The following is an 18,447-nucleotide window of genomic DNA, read 5'->3' as shown; positions in this document are numbered from 1 at the left end:
ACCTTCAATAACATCAAATATAAATGGACTACAATTCCCCCCAGTTAAAAGATACAGACTGGCTGAATAAAAATGACCCAATGCTACGTTATCTATAAGAAATGCATTTTGTCGGGCCCAGCGCAATGGCCTAGTGGCTAAAGTCCTCACCTTGAACGCACCGAGATCCCATATGGGCGCCGGTTCTAATCCGGGTTCTAATCCCGGCTGTTCCACTTCCCATCCAGCTCCCTGTTTGTGGCCTGGGAAAAGCAGTCGAGGACGGCCCAAAGCTTTGGGACCCTGCACCCGCGTGGGAGACCCAGAAGAAGTTCCTGGATCCTGGCTTCGGGTTGGTATAGCATTGGCTGTTGTGGCCATTTGGGGGGTGAATCATCGGACAGAAGATGTTCCTCTCTGTTTCTCCTCTCTGTATATCTGACTTTCCAATAAATAAATAAATCTTAAAAAAAAAAAAAGAAATGCATTTTGTCAGCAGTGAAACACACAGACTGAAAGTGAAAGAATGGAGAAAGATATTCTATGAAATCAGAAAAGGCAAGCAGAAATATATATACTGACATCAGAGCGGGAAAAAATCCTTTAAGACAGAACTATTACGAAAAGAAACAGAAAAGCTCATTATATAATGATCAAGGGATCAATAAAAGAACATGATGATTGTGACCAACACATTCAAAACACACCTTGACTCTGTCCATTTCAAACTCCATATGCTTTATTTTAGCTCTACTAAAGGTTAGAAAGAAATTAGGCATGAGAAAGAATTATTGAAGAAAGGAGAAGAAAGCCTGAAGAGTTTCAGCACAAGATGTGGGACGGACACCCACTGAAGGAAACCTCATGCCAGATTCTCATCCCTCTCGCTGGAAGAGGCTTGCCTTGGTCCCCGGGCATGCTCGGGCACAGGAGGGCGCAGCCCTTGGGGAAGGGGAATGGCACAAATGAATCCAGAGGGAAGAAACTGGGGCCAGTCGTTGCAATTTTGTCCTTCACAGTAGAATACATTTTTATGCCACTCCACATCCACATTCAGCCCCGACCTTTGTTCTCCCAAGAATCATTTTTCTCTTAATCTGCGTTCCTCCTCTGTGAAATCGAGAGATAAAGGGAGTGAATCTGAAACATCTGACAAATGTGAGGAAGTCTGTGGCCCAAGGGGACCCCCTGAAACTTTATAACAGAAAAATACTGCTCTCACTGCTGCAGGCTAGCCCGAGATGTCCTTGCATGTTCTCTCTCCAAAGGAATTCACTGGCTTGAGGGAGTGAGCCTGCTGTTCTTATATAATTTTAATTGCCAGACTCAGAGTCATTTGGCTCACCATTAGATAAGAAACTTTACGGCCAGTGTTGTCCTGGAGTGATTTGTGAAGGTAAATTCCAGATCTGGGCAGAATTATGCAACCTTCACATAACCGCCTGGCCAACTGGAACCCACCTGGTCATGATCCAGGCCCTAAAGAGCACAGCATCAATGACCAATCAAAGGAAGGTTATAAGCACTGTTGACACGAGCTGACCATGCACCTCTCAGCTCCAATTTCAATCCATAAGAACTTCCACCCTTTAATCCTTGTGGAGTGCAGGAATGAAGCAATAGCTACCCGACCCACTTTCTTACACCGCTCCAATGTCAGTGATGGGCTTTCTGCAGGTCAGCTGAGCAGACCCAATCTGAGGGTTCTATAACAATGCCTTCAGCCAGTGTGCAGTGTTGTTGGGGGATGCCTCCTTTCCTATAGTTGCACATCCCCTAGCACGATGCTATGCCTATACCTCTCAGGAAATTCATAATGTAACAAGGTACAACAATCTGCAAAATCCCACACGCCACCATCAGCGCATGTGTATGTGTGCGCGCACATGCGTTTTGAATGTTTTAAGTAGCTCTTTTCAGGAAGATGAAGAAGATCTGGCTATTATATCATAAATAGTTTCTGAAGATTGCTCTGGCCTATATGAGATGTTAACCTTTGAGGTTGCTATGGGAACCAGTATTTTAAATAAATTATTGATGTAAGGAGAAGAGAGGCTGTAACGCCTGTCTTAAGAAAAAGCAGAGACACCAGAAAATGTAAAAAAGTACAAATCTCCAACATATTCAGAAACAAGAACGGCTGTTCCATCTTCACTCTGCTGGTACTAATGAAAAGCTCCCTGCAATTCTGCCAAGTGGGGATGACCCTCCTTTCCATGACCACAGTCAGTCTGTGTGTGCTGACAGAACAAAGGAATTGGAGACAGATCACCTCAGGGAACCCAGATAGTGTCAGGTGTAGCATCCTGCCCACACTCTGTGACGGGAATCGAGAAAGCTTTGCTGGCCGGTGTTCCCTGCTTTTCTTCAGCTCTCTGGACTCCGGACAGGTTCACTGGGAATTGCTCGTTCACCTCTCAGAATTCTAGTCTGTGGAGGTGTGCAATTTCCCATCTATAAAGATATCGCCCTGTGAACCAGCTGAGAAGAGCCAGCGGGGATGCGTGACTGTGGACCACAGGCTTCTTGCCAAACCAATGAAACTGCACTCTATCCAGGTAGGACACTTTCTCAAGCACAAAAGAAGACACGTTTGTAATGCTGGGACCCCACCCGGGCTTCATGGCTAGCCCCAGTCTCTGGTAGGGGACATCGAGATTCTCCAAGTTCAAGGAATGTCTCACCAGCGGCTGGGAATGCCGGCAGTAGAGAGCTGCTTGTCCTTCAGGATCTTCTACCTTGCCAAGGTCATATCCTTCCTAGAGATTGAACCCAACAGGGCCTGGAAGCCAAGGCCTCATTTCAGCCCAGGGCGATGTGATCTGGGGAAGGAGCTACAGCTGGTGGGCCTGCACTGCCATGTCCTTCTTTCTCAGCCCAACTCAGCTTCCCCCACCTCCCTCCCACTTGGCTCTCTAATTAACATCCTGCCCAATTTTGCTTGCCTGAGGACCCAGCTGGCTACAACTTCTCTCCTTCTCACTTCCCTTTCTACCTGCCACTGCCTGATAAATGCAAATTTCAGATGATTAGCAAACAATTTCAGTGTAAGTGTGATCCACATGTTTTTATGGCTCTAGTCCTTATACCTTGTAGGATATCTGGGCTAAGTAAATGTTTGGCGGAGTTGAGAACTTGAGGGTCCTATCTTGAAAGCATCCTGTTATATGAAAGAAGGCAAAGGTGGACACTGAGAGCTTACTCTCCATCATGAAAGTGCTTCTCAAGCAGTCCGTGGGTAGGTAACATTGCAGACAGGAGGGTGCCCATTACAAATGCAACATGAGAAAACAGGGTGAGGGACTGATCCCCCAGGTCTGCATTTCTGGTAGCTTTCTGGGTAATTCTACCATGCTGGAGTTTGAGAACCTTCCACGCTGTGAACAGCAACCTGGAACTAGAAGAGCTTTATGTAAACTGAAAAAGGCTTCTCCGAAGTCAACAAAGAAGCTAGAGGAGGAGACAGTCCTCCCTCGACCTGCCTGCCCGCCCTCTTTTTCCTTTCCCCTGGAGCCTTCCATGCATCCCTCGGAAGTATCTTGACCGGGCTGTGCATTAGCTCTGGGAAAGGAATTTTATAAGCAGGCAGATCTGGAGAAAGCCGTTAGTGGGTACTGGGGGTGCAGGTGAATAGGACGAATAACTTCAAACATTCCATAGTGCCATAGGGCAGTTATGGTCGACAACAATTAGTTGTATATATCAAAATGGCCAACAGAAAGGATTTTCAACATTACCAACACAAAGAAATCATAAATATACAAGGTGATGGATATGCCAATTGCCTTCATGTGATCACTGCACATTGTATGGGTATAGTAAATCCCACATTATACCCTAAAAGTATGAACAAGTATCAAATGCCCTTTTAAATACAAACATTAAAACCAGAATGTCTGAGAGAACTAGAATAATGTGATGTAAACCTGTATTCTTTTAAGAAAATCAACGCATATCTACCAAGTCAGAGACTCCAAGCATGATATGCTGCACACAGCAGAGACTGAGAGGCTGGAATCCCTGGGAAGAATTTTAGGGAGGTGATGGCCTTGAACAGTGGCCAATGTTTGTGCAGGCAGATGGGAAAGGACTGAGTATCCCACAGTCATAGAACCTGCAGCCTTGGCGGCAGGAGTGTGGGGTGGGAAGGCTCCTGGGACGAGGGTGGAGACTCTAGGGCGTTCCTTCTGGGCTCCAAAACACAGTTTTGGGTTTCTACATTCCCCACCAGAAATAAGCAGAGACACCTTCCTAAAGGATTTATTCAGATTTCCAAAGTATTGATGTGATGCACTAAATGACTGTGAGCTGTCAGACTTGCCCCATTCAGCAGGTGCCCAAGTCCAGAATCTCGCATGCATGACTTATGTAACTCTGTCTTGGGCAGTCTTCTTCTCCATCACTCTGTCCTCTTTCTTCATGCTCAAGAGGTGTAAAATGCGTAGCTGACTTTCCATAGATGCCCAACCATGCTGTAGAATATACCTCTTGCTTTGCTGCCACTCACAATGACTATTATTTAAGGAATACCAGAATTTGTGGGTGAGAAGTACTTAGACTTTTGGGGTTGTGAAGGGTGGCCTGGAGCTTGTGAGGACTATGTTACTTCTGTGGGGAGTGAGTAAGGGTTGGCACTTTGAGCCCACACCCATTTGGGGCAGCAGGTGCATGTGGGGAGAAGTGAAAAATATGGATGAATAACTGATATCCCTGTTTAGGTCATGAAATGCTGACAGCCACTATCTGTCTTCTCAGCTCATCTTTCCAAACTAATTTTATTTCTCTCATTCAGGTCCCAGGCCACATTTTACCCCTTTAAGAGGCATCACTAAGCCTTCAAGCTATAACCACCACACACACTACCCCTCTCCCACAACTCCCTGCCACATTTATTTAGAGTACCAGTCCTATGCTTAAGTGTGTTGTTCACTGATTTCTCAGCTTGTTGTCTTTCTCCCCACTACAAATACATGCCATGAGAGTCGATCCGTGCCAGTTATGTTCACACCTTAATCCTTCACTGGCATTGTAGCCCTGTCAGCAAGTACTATAGTGGTTGAACAAGTGAATCAACTTACATTCTTCTCATGGGCCGTTATTAACATTTTTGTGAAACCATCTGGAAACACAAGCATAAGAACTGTGCTGATGGAAGAATCGGTGCCACGAGGGCCACAGCCCAGAACATTCCTCAGATCTGTTTGGTGAATCAATGAAGAAAAGGCCCAAACTTGAACATTTACAAAGTTTTCATCAGATGGTAGCACCAAGTCTCCTGATTAAACCTTGACATCCCCCCACACATACACACACTCACACACACAGAGCAATTTGGTTCATCTAACTTAAATCCAAGATAGTAATTAATTATGATTTTTACATTTTAAGGTCTTTTAACATTTAAAGAAAAGCCTTTAGATAGCTGCATGGATATCTTTCAAGCTTTAATTTTAATCTCCAACAACACATTGACCTTTCTGCTTAAGGAAACTTCTCTTTTAAAACCTTCGTGAGACATGCCAAGATCTTCTAGTGTGATGGGGCATTTTGTGAAAATTTGGGTGGAGAAGAAATGAAATTTAATTAATCACTAAGAACTCAGAAAACAGCCAAGGAGAAAAAATAAAAAACAGAAAGAACTAGGAAACTCAATTTTTTTAAAAACTCCCATATGGCAAATGAAGTTTGCACACAATTTTCTAATAAAATTCAGTCAAATCAGAATCTATAAAAGATTAGTTTGCTGTCCCTAGAGTGGATCCTATGCTTTGAATGTTACAAAGGTTTATTTCTTTAGAACTGCAAGGAGCCAAAGTTTTCTAAAAACCGGCAAACAGAACTTGCAAACCCTTCACCATTCAAAAACCTACACATCTGTAATCAAACCCTGCAGTGAAAAAGGAGGCAGTTACTTTGATTAGACTGTCAGTTAGATCAGTAGCTAACTTGAGGCAGCTGCTGGGGTTTCATTATTAACGGTGAGCACCGTGCTTGCCCGTCTGCCTTCCTTTCCTCTTCATGTTATTTGAGCTGTGGGTCTTTTGCCCATCACAAGATAATGCTCTTCAACTTCAGAGTTCTAAGACATGACACATTCAATCACTTGAACACACATCTTCAGTACCAACTCTGATCTACACACTGCAGACACAGCAACCAATAGCAACCAAGACCGTGGCTTTACTAAGAGCTTGCATTTAGTGGTGAAGACAGAGAATAAACTTGATAAATAACTGGAAATATATGCTCGGCTACCTCATGATGAGTGCTAAGAAGAAAGCTAAACAGGAAAGGGTTCATAGAAAACATGTATATGGAGAACAGAAGGGAAGGTTTAGATAGCATAGCCGGAAAAGACCTTAAGGAGAAAAGATGCCACTTGAGTAAAGATGAGAAAGATTTGAGACTGTGCCAGGCAGGTGGGAAGCACTCCTCACCTACATGTTAAGCAACTAAACTACGGCCACTTTGTTTCTGGGCTCTCATGATGTTTGGCATGTCTCCCATTCTGGGGCTGGCGATTTATAAGGTAGGTGTCTCGTTCCTCCTCCTAACTTTGGAGTGGCGATCCTATACACAGCCTATCAGCAGTGGTCCTGAATGCTGTAGGGGTTCACATCCACGTCCTCAAGAATAAATGGCTCCTCGTCATAACCTGCCTGGCCGTGGAGGATCAATGGGAAGCAACACCACCTGCTGCTGGTGAGGTGCGGACAGGGTCGGACAGGAAGAAAACAAAATGGGAGGAGGGAGTGATTCCCAAAGAGAAAGCAAAAGGAGAGAGTTCTTGCTGTGGGAAGTGAAGGGTTATATAGAAAGTCAGCCACTCACAACCATGGGAACATGAGAACTCTGCCCTCTGTAAACCAATCTCCTGTCCTGGGCACACGCCAGACTCACCCTGCCTGTGGATTTTCTCCAGCCTTATCTGTTGGTCACACCTCAACAGCATGTGGCTCCTGGGACAAATGACTGCCTCAGGAACGTTGTGCTCTCTGGCCCTCCATGCTGTTGCAGGTGCTACATGCCCCTGACCTTCAGCCTACTGCTCACGCTCCCAAGGTACAACTCAAAATTTCACCTTTTCAGTCAAAACTCCTTGATTGCTAACGTTTGAGATCGGTGCCTATCACTGTGGGTAAGAATTATAAAAAAAAAAAAAAACAAACAAAACACCTCACTTCCCCCTCTGGGAGGAAGTAAGGCATGAGCTCGTAACACTAGCCACCTCAGCAAGGCTGACCATCCAGAATGTGGGGGTGACCTCTCTGGTGAGCCCAGGGGCCAATCGAGGGACGTTAGTGCCTCCAGTACTGACCCAGGGGGACTAGTGCCTTTTCCACTTACTCCCCATACCTCCTTCTTCCTATTAACAGCAGATGGAAACTTTCAGCCCTTGGGGTTTTTTTTATCAACTAATACAATCAAATTGCAACAAGTAAATACAAATTTTAAAATTTATTTCCTTGCATTGGGAAGTCAAAGAGAAAGATCTTCCATCCACTGGTTCACTCCCCAGGTGGCTGCAACAACCAGAATTGAGCCAATCCAAAGCCAGGAGCCAGGAGCTTCTCCCGGGTCTGCCACACAGGTGCAGGGTCCCAAGGCTCTACTGCAGTACAGCTAGAACGGAAGTGGAGCAGCTGGGACACAAACTGGCACACATATGGGATCCCTGCACTTGCAAGGTGACTTTAGCCACTAGGTTACCACACCAAGCCATAAACACAATTTTTAATATTTCTCGCATCCTTGTCTACTTCTGTTAACCCTAACTGCAAACCTTGCATCATAATGCTGACATGTTGCATTTATCTGTCCATCCATCTACCCATCTATCTGCTCATACATCTTGGATTTTTAAATTATATTAATTTAAAAGACAGAGAGACCGAAAAAGATAGCAGAGAGAGACAGGGAGATATCTCCTGGTCGCTGGTTCACTCCCCAGATGCCAGTGACAGGTAGGGATGGAGCAGACTGAAGCTGGGACCCAGCAGCCAGAAATGAGTTCAGATCTCTGATGTAGGTCACAGGGTCCCAATTACCTGAGCCATCACATGCTACCTCCAAGGGGCCACATTAGCAGGAAGCTAGAAGGGAAAGAATCAAGCCACTGGGCCAGATACTCACCCCATCCATCCATCCATCCATCCATCCATCCATCCATCCATCTTGCACATGAACTCTGCCTATGCTAAATTGTGGCTTATTCACTTACAGGGCAAAGTTGCACTATGCAGCCTCTCTGAACCTCAGTCTACCAGTTGTTGAAGTGGGATAGTGATTGTCTCTGTTTCTAAGAGTTTCTGAGGGATTTCAGCGAGTTACTGCATACAGAAGGATGAGCTGGTGTCCAGCACACAGTAAGCATTCGACAACAGTTAGCTGTTGTTTTTCATTTCCTGATCCATCTCTGTTTACTTATATATCAGAACTGAGTTTCATGTCTGGGGGTGGAGGGCGGGGAGGAGGCAAAAAGGGTAAGTAAACGAGACAGGAGCCCTAACCTGGAGGAGCTGGGTTTAGGAGGGAAACATGATAATCAGGATGGAATGGACAGGTGCTAGAACTAGGCAAGTCCAAGGTGCCCGGGAGCCCTTGGAAAGGGTCTCGGCTCTCACCAGCAGTCTACCAAAAAGAGAGACAGATTAGTCATCCTTGTCCCCTTTGCCACCCTGACTCTACTCTAAACCTCCAACCACACCCAAGGCTTCGTGTCTGACGACTACTCCGGAGGGACAGCTGGACCTCAGCCTTCCTACTCTAGGTTGGTTTCCTTGGTCCCTTGTGACTCCGAAAGAACCAATCTGCTTTCTTCCAAAGCAGGCAGACATAAGGGTGATAGTTGTAAAATACGGTGACAACAGATGTCATTTCATTCACAAGCCTTTCAAAGGCTGCGTCCTGGGCACCTGCCCCCAGCCCCTCTTTGACCTCTTCTCATATGCTCACTCCACTCCTTCCACTGCTCCAGCCAGACCTCTCTCTCTCTTTTTTTAAAGATTTAATTATTTTTATTACAAAGTCAGATATACAGAGAGGAGGAGAGACAGAGAGGAAGATTTTCCTTCCGATGATTCAGCCCCCAAGTGAGCACAACGGCCAATGCTGTGCCGATCTGGAGCCAGGAGCCAGGAACTTCCTCCAGGACTCCCACACGGGTGCAGGATCCCAAAGCTTTGGGCCGTCTTCAACTGCTTTCCCAGGCCACAAGCAGGGAGCTGAATGGGAAGTGGAGCTGCTGGGATTAGAACCGGCACCCATATGGGATCGCTGCACATTCAAGGTGAGGACTTTAACCACTAGGCCCCACTAGGCCACGCCGCCGAGTCCTCTGCTGTTTCTTAAACCTGCCTGGCACACTCCTGTGCCAGGGCATCTGCATCAGCTCCTTCCTCCTTCTGAAACACCCTCCTCACATTTCAACCAATCACCATTATTTTTTTTTTTTAAAAAAAGATTCATTTTATTTTTATTGGAAAGGCGGATATACAGAGAGGAGAGACAGAGAGGAAGATCTTCCGTCCGATGATTCATGCGTGCAGGGTCCCAAAGCTTTGGGCCGTCCTTGACTGCTTTTCCCAGGCCACAAGCGGGGAGCTGGATGGGAAGAGGGGCTGCCGGGATTAGAACCTGCGCCCATATGGGATCCCGGGCGTGCAAGGCGAGGACCTTAACCACTGTGCCACCGCGCCGGGCCCAATCACCATTATTAAATGCAACCCCATGGCTCCTACCTTTTTTTTTTAAAGATTTATTTTATTTTTATTGGAATATCAGGTATACACAGAGGAGGAGAGAGATAGAGGAAGATCTTCCGTCCAATGATTCACTCCCCAAATGGCTGGAGGTAAACCATCCGAAGCCAGGAGCCTCTTCTAGGTCTCCCACATGGGTACAGGGTCCCAAAGCTTTGGGCCACCCTCCAGTGCTTTCCCAGGTCACAAGCAGGGAACTGGATAGGAAGTGGAGCTGCCAGGATTAGAACTGGCGCCCATTTGGGATTCCGGTGCGACCAAGGCAAGGACTTTAGCTGCTAGGCTACTGTGTTGGGCTCCTACCTGCCACTTCTAAGCCCCCTTTCCTTGCTTCATTTTTTTTTCTATAACATACTATGTTCTATCATTCTATACAACATGTGTATTTAACATCTCCTTCTTCTACTATAATGTAAGCTTCAGAAGGAGTGAGGGCATATTTGTCCATTGTACTCACAGAAGAGCCCAGGTCAACAGCTAGCACATGGCCTATAGCCAGTGTTTTTAAATGAGGTGACATTGGCACTGTCAACCAAGTGGAAGTTCATCTGTGACCCTACACACAAGAAAGCACAGAATCACTTCCCTTTTAATGATTAAACTGCCCAAGCATAAAAACTCATTTTCAGTTTACCCTGCAGTCAACAAAGCAGTAAAGGTCCTGAACTTGCTTAATGAGTCTCTAACAATCATGGCTAATGAGCAAGAAGCAGGCTAGCTGCCTGGCCAGTTGCTTGGATCACCCAAGCACTCAGCAGGGGCTCCCTGCATAGCTGCCCCCCATGTGTCTGTCCCAGTTGCGCAGGGAGGAGGCGGGTGGGAGTGGGAGTGTTTTGAAGGTCTTAAGGAAGGCAGAGCCAGCTTCTGCCCAGAGCCTTTCGCTACCTCTTGGTGCTTCTCTTTGCCTACCCAGAGCTGGGGCTCTCCTCTCTCAGCCAGGGAGCCTCATCCTAGGCTCAGTATGTCGCTTTCCTCCAATGCGATCCTCCTTCAGTTACACCCAGGACCACAGGACATCTCCACACGGGGCTTGCTCTTTGGAATCTTCCTTTGGCCCTGATTTTCTTGGATGAAAGTCATTTAATCTCTATTTTGACGGAAACTGATGTTCTGGCTCCAAACCCAGAGCAAATGTTGCTTACTGGCTGAGGTTAGACTAGCAGTCACTTAACCTTCTGATAATATTGACTTTTACCCGTGTCCTGATAACAGTGGAAGTTGAACCCCTCCACACTGCTGAACTCCGAAATCTTTCCTCCTTTCTGTGTTCCAGGGAACAGCTGATCTTGCCAAGGAACACTCTGCTGGGGCACATCATGATAAGAATGTCCCTGGACACTCTGATAGCTCCTTCCTTCTCCGCCTGAAGCTCGAAGGCCACACACACCTGCTCTTTCTTCGGACAGTCCCCACTGGCGAACTTTCTCGCTGAAGCCACACCCTACTGAACTGGCCAGTGCACTTCCTTTCTTTCACACTTGTGAGTCTCAACACTCCTGTTTATAAGAGATAATCATAACCACTTCATAGGGTCCGGTGGCAACATGACATGAACTCATGCGTATTAAATAGAAGGAGTGCTCAATAGATATTTTGGTATTTTGGCTACTTGGATGTATTTTCATCTTCTTGAAAAGCAGAGACAGAAAGAGATCTTTCATCCATTGGTTAACTCCCCACATACCTGCAACATTTAGGGCTAAACCAGGTTGAAACTGGGAGCCTGGGCCCGGAGCAATGGCCTAGCAACTAAAGTCCTCACCTTGAACGCACTGGGATCCCATATGGGCGCCGGTTCTAATCAGGGTTCTAATCCTGGCTGCTCCACTTCCCATCCAGCTCCCTGCTTGTGGCCTGGGAAAGCAGTCAAGGATGGCCCAAGGCTTTGGGATCCTGCACCCATGTGGGAGACCTGGAGGAAGTTCCTGGCTCCTGGCTCCAGATCGGCACAGCATTGCCGTTGTGGCCACTTGGGGGGTGTATCATAGGAAAGAAGATCTTCCTCTCTGTCTCTCCTCCTCTCTGTATATCTGACTTTCCAATAAATAAATAAATCTTAAAAAAGAAAAAAAGAAAGAAACTGGAAGCCTGATTCTCCATCAAGTTTTCCACATGGGTAGGGAGGGCCCATGCCAGTCAGCTGCCATCTGCCACCTCCCAGAATGCGCGTTGGCAGGAAGCTGGATCCGAAGCAAAGGAGCCAGCACTCATACCTGCACTCCAATGAGGATGCAGACATTCCAGTGTGGCTTAACCCATGGAGCCACAACCGGCACCTTTCCATAGATATTTTGATAGCATTATCATTCATGCTGTTTATTGCCTATAGGCTGACTCTACCAGACCCTGGTGCTAATGAACATCTGCTGAGTGTTCTTAGTTGTTCACAATTTCCTATCATTGTCCTAGAAGCTATTGAAGGGACTTAATCCTGACGAGCCCTCCTTGATCACTGTCACCCCATAACACATTTGGTAAGATTGGCCCCAGAGCTCTCTGCAAGGAGAAATTGACTGAGGACTCACACTCCATTTATAAATGGGTGGAGTCCTGAACCATCTTCCCTTGCTTCTCCCCCTGCATGGAACTGGAGGCGGTGCTTCCTGCTTGGAGGGCTGCTTCACATCTGCTTTCAGAATACAATGGGTGCTGCTTATATCTGGAAGACAGAAAGCATCATAGCGTGAGCTTCCACAGAACCTTGCGAGCCAGAAATGGAATCTGGGGAGTTCTTGAATCCAGATCGACTAAAGCAGGACCTGTGCTTGTGGGGAAAGGCCCTGATGATTTTCCAAACTTCCCTAGATGTTTGCATGGGTAGCCAAGGCAAAGGAATGGCAGAATTCTACTGGTGGATCAAGAATACTACGCTATAATTTCTTTCTTGTTAAATCAAATTCTTTAGTCTATGGTTTTAGACCTACCACAGAGATAGATGCCCAGGGCTCCGCAACTCAAAAAATATTAAGAATTATTTATTCCCAGAACAGGAGCTCCTTGGAAACAAGGCCCAGGCCTTCTCCACTGTTGTAGCTGCTGTTAATCCATGGTGGCCACTCAATGAAGAAATATTGTACAACAGTCACTTGGATAGTAGGGAACAGTGGCTCAAGAAGTGGTTTTCAAAAGATTTTTTAAAAGATTTTTAAAAATTTTTTTTATTGGAAAGTCAGATATACATAGAGGAGGTTAGACAGAGTGGAAGATCTTCTGTCTGATGATTCACTCCCCAAGTGGCTACAACATCTGGAGCTGCACCAATCAGAAGCCAAGAGCCCAGAGCCTCTTCCAGGTCTCCCACATGGATGCAGTGTCCCAAGGCTTTGGGCCATCCTCGACTGCTTTCCCAGGCCACAAGCAGGGAGCTGGATTGGAAGTAGAGCAGCTGGGATTAGAACCGGCACCCATATGGGATCCTGGCGCATTCAAGGCAAGGACTTTAGCTGCTAGGCCACGCCGACGGGCCCAAGTTGGTGGGTTTTGTTGATAAGCTCAACATATCTCACATGACCCTCAGTGTCTAAAGTCTGATGCCACTGAGAAACTTCAGCTATTGACCATCATTCAGTAGTCCACGCACATTATTATCGGTTCCGTGCACCAAGTCCATCACTGCAGGACAGTGACACAGACCTGATCATATTTTTTAAGTCCTCGTTTTTTAGGACAGAGGGAATCCAGATCACAGAAGTTCACGTCAGACAATTGAGGCACAGGCAAAAGAAAACAGCTAACCGCAGGACCACACCCTAACTTGGGGAAGGTAGAGCTCTTTCATAAGCAAGAGACATGGATGAGACACTCAGACATGGATGTCTGGAATTGAAGTCTGTCTTGGGGCTGTGGCCAGTTATGCTGCTGCCTGTGGTACCGACACCCCATGTTAGAGCTCCAGTTTAAGTCTAGACAGCTCCTCTTCTAATCCAGCTCCTCGCACCAGGGAAAGCAGTGGAGATGGTCCAAGTGCCTGGACCTCTGCACTGCATAGGGGAGATCTGGGTGAACTTCCAAACTCCTGGCTTTGGCCTGACCCAGCCCTGGTGCTATGGACTTTTGGGGAGCGAACCAGCTGATGGAAGATCTCTCTGTTTCTCCCTCTCCCTCTATCACTGTGCCTTTCAAATCAATAAAATAAATCTTTGGGAGGAAAAAGTCTGTCTTACCATGCTCACAGATTTCAAGGCTCTGTGATGAATATTTGCCATCCTGGGTGGTTCTACACACCAGGTTTTCCTACCTAATCCGTAACGCTTCCCCCACTCTGAGTGTGGGGGGCTGATTTAAGAATGTTTCTCACAAGTACCAGTCACCACCTCTCTCTCCAGCTTGACTGGGAGTGACGGCAGGCAGACATCATAACCACAGGGCCAGCCAGGACCCAGACTCAGTGCAGTCTCCCCTGAGTATGGCTTTCATGTACCTTCTCTGTGGATACCAGAGCCCTCAGCACACCATCTCATCTCCCAAGTTTTCACACACAGACTTGGCCTTCACGTGCCCTCAGCACCCCAAGTGGCCTGTTATCAGACAATTAGAGACAGTTCCTTCAGCCCAGCACTCCAAGAAGGAGATTAAGCCTGCACCAGACCCAGCTAGTGCTGCCCTCAGAACGCACCAGGAAGGCGCTCCCCCGAGCTTCACCCTGCCTTCTCCGGCCTCGGGCACAATCCCCAGCTTCCCACCCTTACAACAGCATGGAGGGCATCCTCATCTTGGGAACTATGAGTCGCAAGCTATCTTTTCAAGAGTTATCTGCTGATCTGTTGGCCTCACCATTCCTGAAAAGTGAAAATAAAACCTATATTTTTAAGACATGTATTTGCGTATTTGAAAAGGAGATGGAAAAAGAGAGAGAGAGAGAGATTTCATCTTCTGGTTCACACCCCAAATCAAATGGCAGCAGGGGTTGGGACTAGTCCAGGCTGAAGCCAGGAACCTGGAATTCATCCAGATCTCTTGCAGCTAACAGAGCTCCAAAGCTATGGGCCATCCTCTGCTGCCTTCCCAGGTGCATTAGAAGGGAGCTGGAATAGAAGCAGAGCAGCCAGGACTTGAACCAATGCCCTGATGTGAGATGCCATTGTCCCAGGTGGCAGTTTAACTCTGTGTCAGAAGTTGGTGACTCTGGTCAGTAGGTCTTTGGTGAGTAACAGGCAACTGAGAGACTGTGGCAGCCCCTCCCCCTTCCATGCTGCTCCAACATGGCTGCAGGCCAGGCCCACCCATCCTATGCTTTCACCTGCGCCTCAAGATGCCAAGATGCAGGCTGTGCCCGTGTGGACGTGACTTTCTGCAGATCGAGTCCTGTGCCCTTACTCTGCCATGTATGTACATTCAATCAGGGCACCAACCGAACCCTGTAAAGAGATGACTCCAACTTTGGCAAGGGCAGCAATTCCTCCTTCCCCATGGAGAGAGATTGTCCTCATTCATGTCCATTTGCTGCTAACCCTTAAAATACAATCTGTTTTGCTATGAACCTTTATATCTCGACTCTTAATTCTTTCATGTGTGGAGGAAAGAAATTGAAAGAAAAAAAAAAACCCAGCTTACATGGCCTATTAATAAAAGAGCAAGAAATTTACAGAGAAGGAAGACAAGATATGGCAAAGGCAAAGGGACTTGTGCTCTTCTGGACAGCAAACTGTGGGCAGAGTGCTCCTGCGTGTTTACCCACACAGGAGCGCTTCATGGGACATGAGAACCGCTGAGAAGGCGTACATGTGCCATGCCTCACGGACATCTCTGGGGAGACATTTACTGTGACTGCACCAGGAGAATCCTCCTCATGTTTTCATCAGATGGGGTGGGGCACAGAGCTAGTCCTACCTGCTGTTTCTCAATTACCTTCAGTTCAAGAGAATCCTTAAACCAGAGCGGCATGCTTTGCAGGGACTTAGTTTGTGTCAAGGGTTACAGCAGCGATGCGGGCTAAATCAGCTTTTAGATGGAAGAGGAGCTGAACCACCATTCAAACAAGCCCATTTCTCGGATAAAAGTGTTTTGGGTTTCTAACATGTGAGGCACAATGCTGGAGATAAAGAACTGTGCTGCTCACTAAGAGGATGTGGCGGTGAGCAGTGCCGTGGGAGACTGCCGATTCCGTTCAAACCTCCATTCATCTCATGCAGAAACTCAGATAATTCATCCATACAATAGACATATCACTCTTGCCAACATCTCCCTCCCCACAAATTAAAGGAATGGACCAAATTATCTGTTGCAGTTCTACCCGTGATGTAGAATTCAAGTGGTGAATCAAGGGGCTTGTTTTGTGCTGAGAAGTGCTCTTGCTTCGAATGATCTATGATTTGGAAATTGGAGGACATTTCACACTCACTTCAAGACCCCCCTTCCAAGCTGAGCAGAGCCTGGGAGGTGGGGTGGAAGGAGGACCCTGACTGAGGCCCAAGAAGCCAAGGCTCACAAAGGGACATCCACAAATAGTAGAGGACCAATCTGTTTCTTGCTTCAGCACTTTTTCTCTTACGCTGGAGCCCTATTGCATCTCAGCAGTCTCTGCACACCCGCTGGCTTGTATTAACATAAACTATGCAGACAGCTTTGTGTTGGAGGATTTAAAAAGTCTCTCTGTAACTTTAGGAAAGGCAGAATTAATTGGCTGCAGAAAATAAGCTGATATCCTGTTGGGACAGTGCTGTTGAGTGGACTTGCATCTGATTCACTTACTCAATTCTCGCTGTAGAAAAGGAACCAATGAACTTTTGAAATTCAAGGGATACAGTATAATATAAATTGCCTCGAATGAGATGCTAAACGCAGATACAAAATGCTCAGCATTTATTTCCACTTTTTGGGCTGCTATTGCTGGTTGCTTAATGGATAGTAAGCTATTCAACCCTAAGTCTTATTTTTCACATTTCTATTTTCATCTTGCTAATTCTCTGTTAACAGAAATTTTGGTAACAGAGTAGATTTCAAAGGCAACTGCTGTTTAAATAGATCCCTGGTGCTCACTTCGGCAGCACATATACTAAAATAGGAACGATACAGAGAAGATTAGCATGGCCCCTACACAAGGATGACACGCAAATTCGTGAAGCGTTCCATATTTTTTCTGAAACCAGTTGTAATTGATTCAAATTTATGTGAGCAATAAAGAAGCAATTGGCAGATGTTGGAAAAATATTTTGTGGAAAAACTATTTATTATATATACTAGGGCTGTGGCATAGTACTGTCGGGATTAAATCATTTTCCCAGTGTATTTATAAGTTAATGAAATGTTAGCTCTTTGGTTTATGTCAAGTTGAAAACATGGCACGTTGTTGCAGCAAATTGTGTTAGGCAAATTATAGCTGGAATTTTGGGTCAAGGAAGTTTACAAAATGGTTAATGCACGAATGACCGTTGTGCCTCATTGTTTTAATTCAGTTTCTGTAAAATTCCTTTATTACTGTTTATGATTTCAGATTAGAATAGTTGCTAAATAAAGTTTACTTGTAATCTAACCATTGGCCTTTAAAAAAATATAAACAACCTGTTGGTATGTTATTGTCAGTCCATCGAGTATGCAAAACAGCTGGAATTGTACCAATTTTGATTTTATTTAAAGCTCAGTTTCCTTTTTGTTCTGTCATATATGTGTTGAGTTTGCAGCATGAACTTGCACAGATAATGCACGTTTTCTGGTTGAGTAAATATGATGCACACTATTCTGTAACAGAGAACCCTATTGTGCCTTACCTGTGTGCTTTTGTGGGCACCATGTTTATGAAGAATAAAACATTCGTTATCTGAAGAGAATAATAAATAAATAGATCCCTGGATTCCAGTCTACTCTGGCATACTCTGGCAAAGGCCTGCAGGGACTTGGAGGGACAGTGACAGGAAACCTGGGGTCTCAAGGAAACAGAGCATGGTCTTGGAACTCAGAAGTCACAGGTTCAAGTCCCTGCAGGGTAGGATAGGATAATAAATAAATATACTGTTTAAGCCAGGGCACTTTTTGGAGTGCCAGAGTTTGGTTCCTGGCTCCAGCTCTTAACTCCAGCTTGCAACCAATGCAGATCCTGGGAGGCAGCAGTCCCTTCCACTCCAGTGGGAAACCTGCACTAACTTCCCAACTCCTGGTTCCCACTGGCCCAACCTCTGTAGTTGGGATTGTGGGCATCAATGAACTGAACCAGCAAGCTGTGTCTAATCCTCTCCCTCCCCCTTCTCTCTCTATTCCTGCCTATTAAATGCATAACTAGGACCTGGCGCCTTGGCCCAGCGGCTAAAGTCCTTGCCTTGAACGCACCAGGATCCCATATGGGTGCCAGTTCTAATCCCGGCAGCTCCACTTCCCATCCAGCTCCCTGCTTGTGGCCTGGGAAAGCAGTCAAGGACAGTCCAAAGACTTGGAGTCCTGCACCCCATGTAGGACACCGGGAAGAAGCTCCTGGCTCCTGGCTCTGGATTGGCTCAGCTCTGGCCATTGAGGCTGCTTGGGGAGTGAATCATCGGATGGAGGATCTTCCTCTCTGTCTCTCCTCTTCTCTGTATATCTGACTTTGCAATAAAAATAAAATAAACCTTAAAAAATGCATAACTATAAGGAAAAACTTATAAACACACACAAAAGCTAATCAGATGGGTTTCCAGAACCAAAGAATTGAACAGTCCTAAACACAGCAGGCTCTATAGCAGTTTTGTGACTTTGCAAAATCACTTGACCTTTCCAAGCCTGTTTCTTAGGTTTATAA

At 46.2% G+C, this 18,447-nt stretch overlaps 1 non-coding gene across 1 annotated transcript; it reads left to right on the top strand.

Moving 5' to 3' along the window:
- The first annotated feature begins 16,710 nt into the window (after positions 1-16,710).
- LOC121164400 lies at positions 16,711-16,817 on the top strand. Its single transcript, XR_005885075.1, has one exon. It is a non-coding gene; the product is annotated as a U6 spliceosomal RNA (small nuclear RNA).
- Positions 16,818-18,447: the final 1,630 nt, after the last annotated feature.

This window comes from Ochotona curzoniae, unplaced genomic scaffold (genome assembly GCF_017591425.1).
Source record: "Ochotona curzoniae isolate NIBS_2020 unplaced genomic scaffold, NIBS_Ocur_1.0 contig_66, whole genome shotgun sequence".
Classification (NCBI taxonomy): domain Eukaryota; kingdom Metazoa; phylum Chordata; class Mammalia; order Lagomorpha; family Ochotonidae; genus Ochotona; species Ochotona curzoniae.
This window is presented reverse-complemented; position numbering and strand designations above follow the sequence as displayed.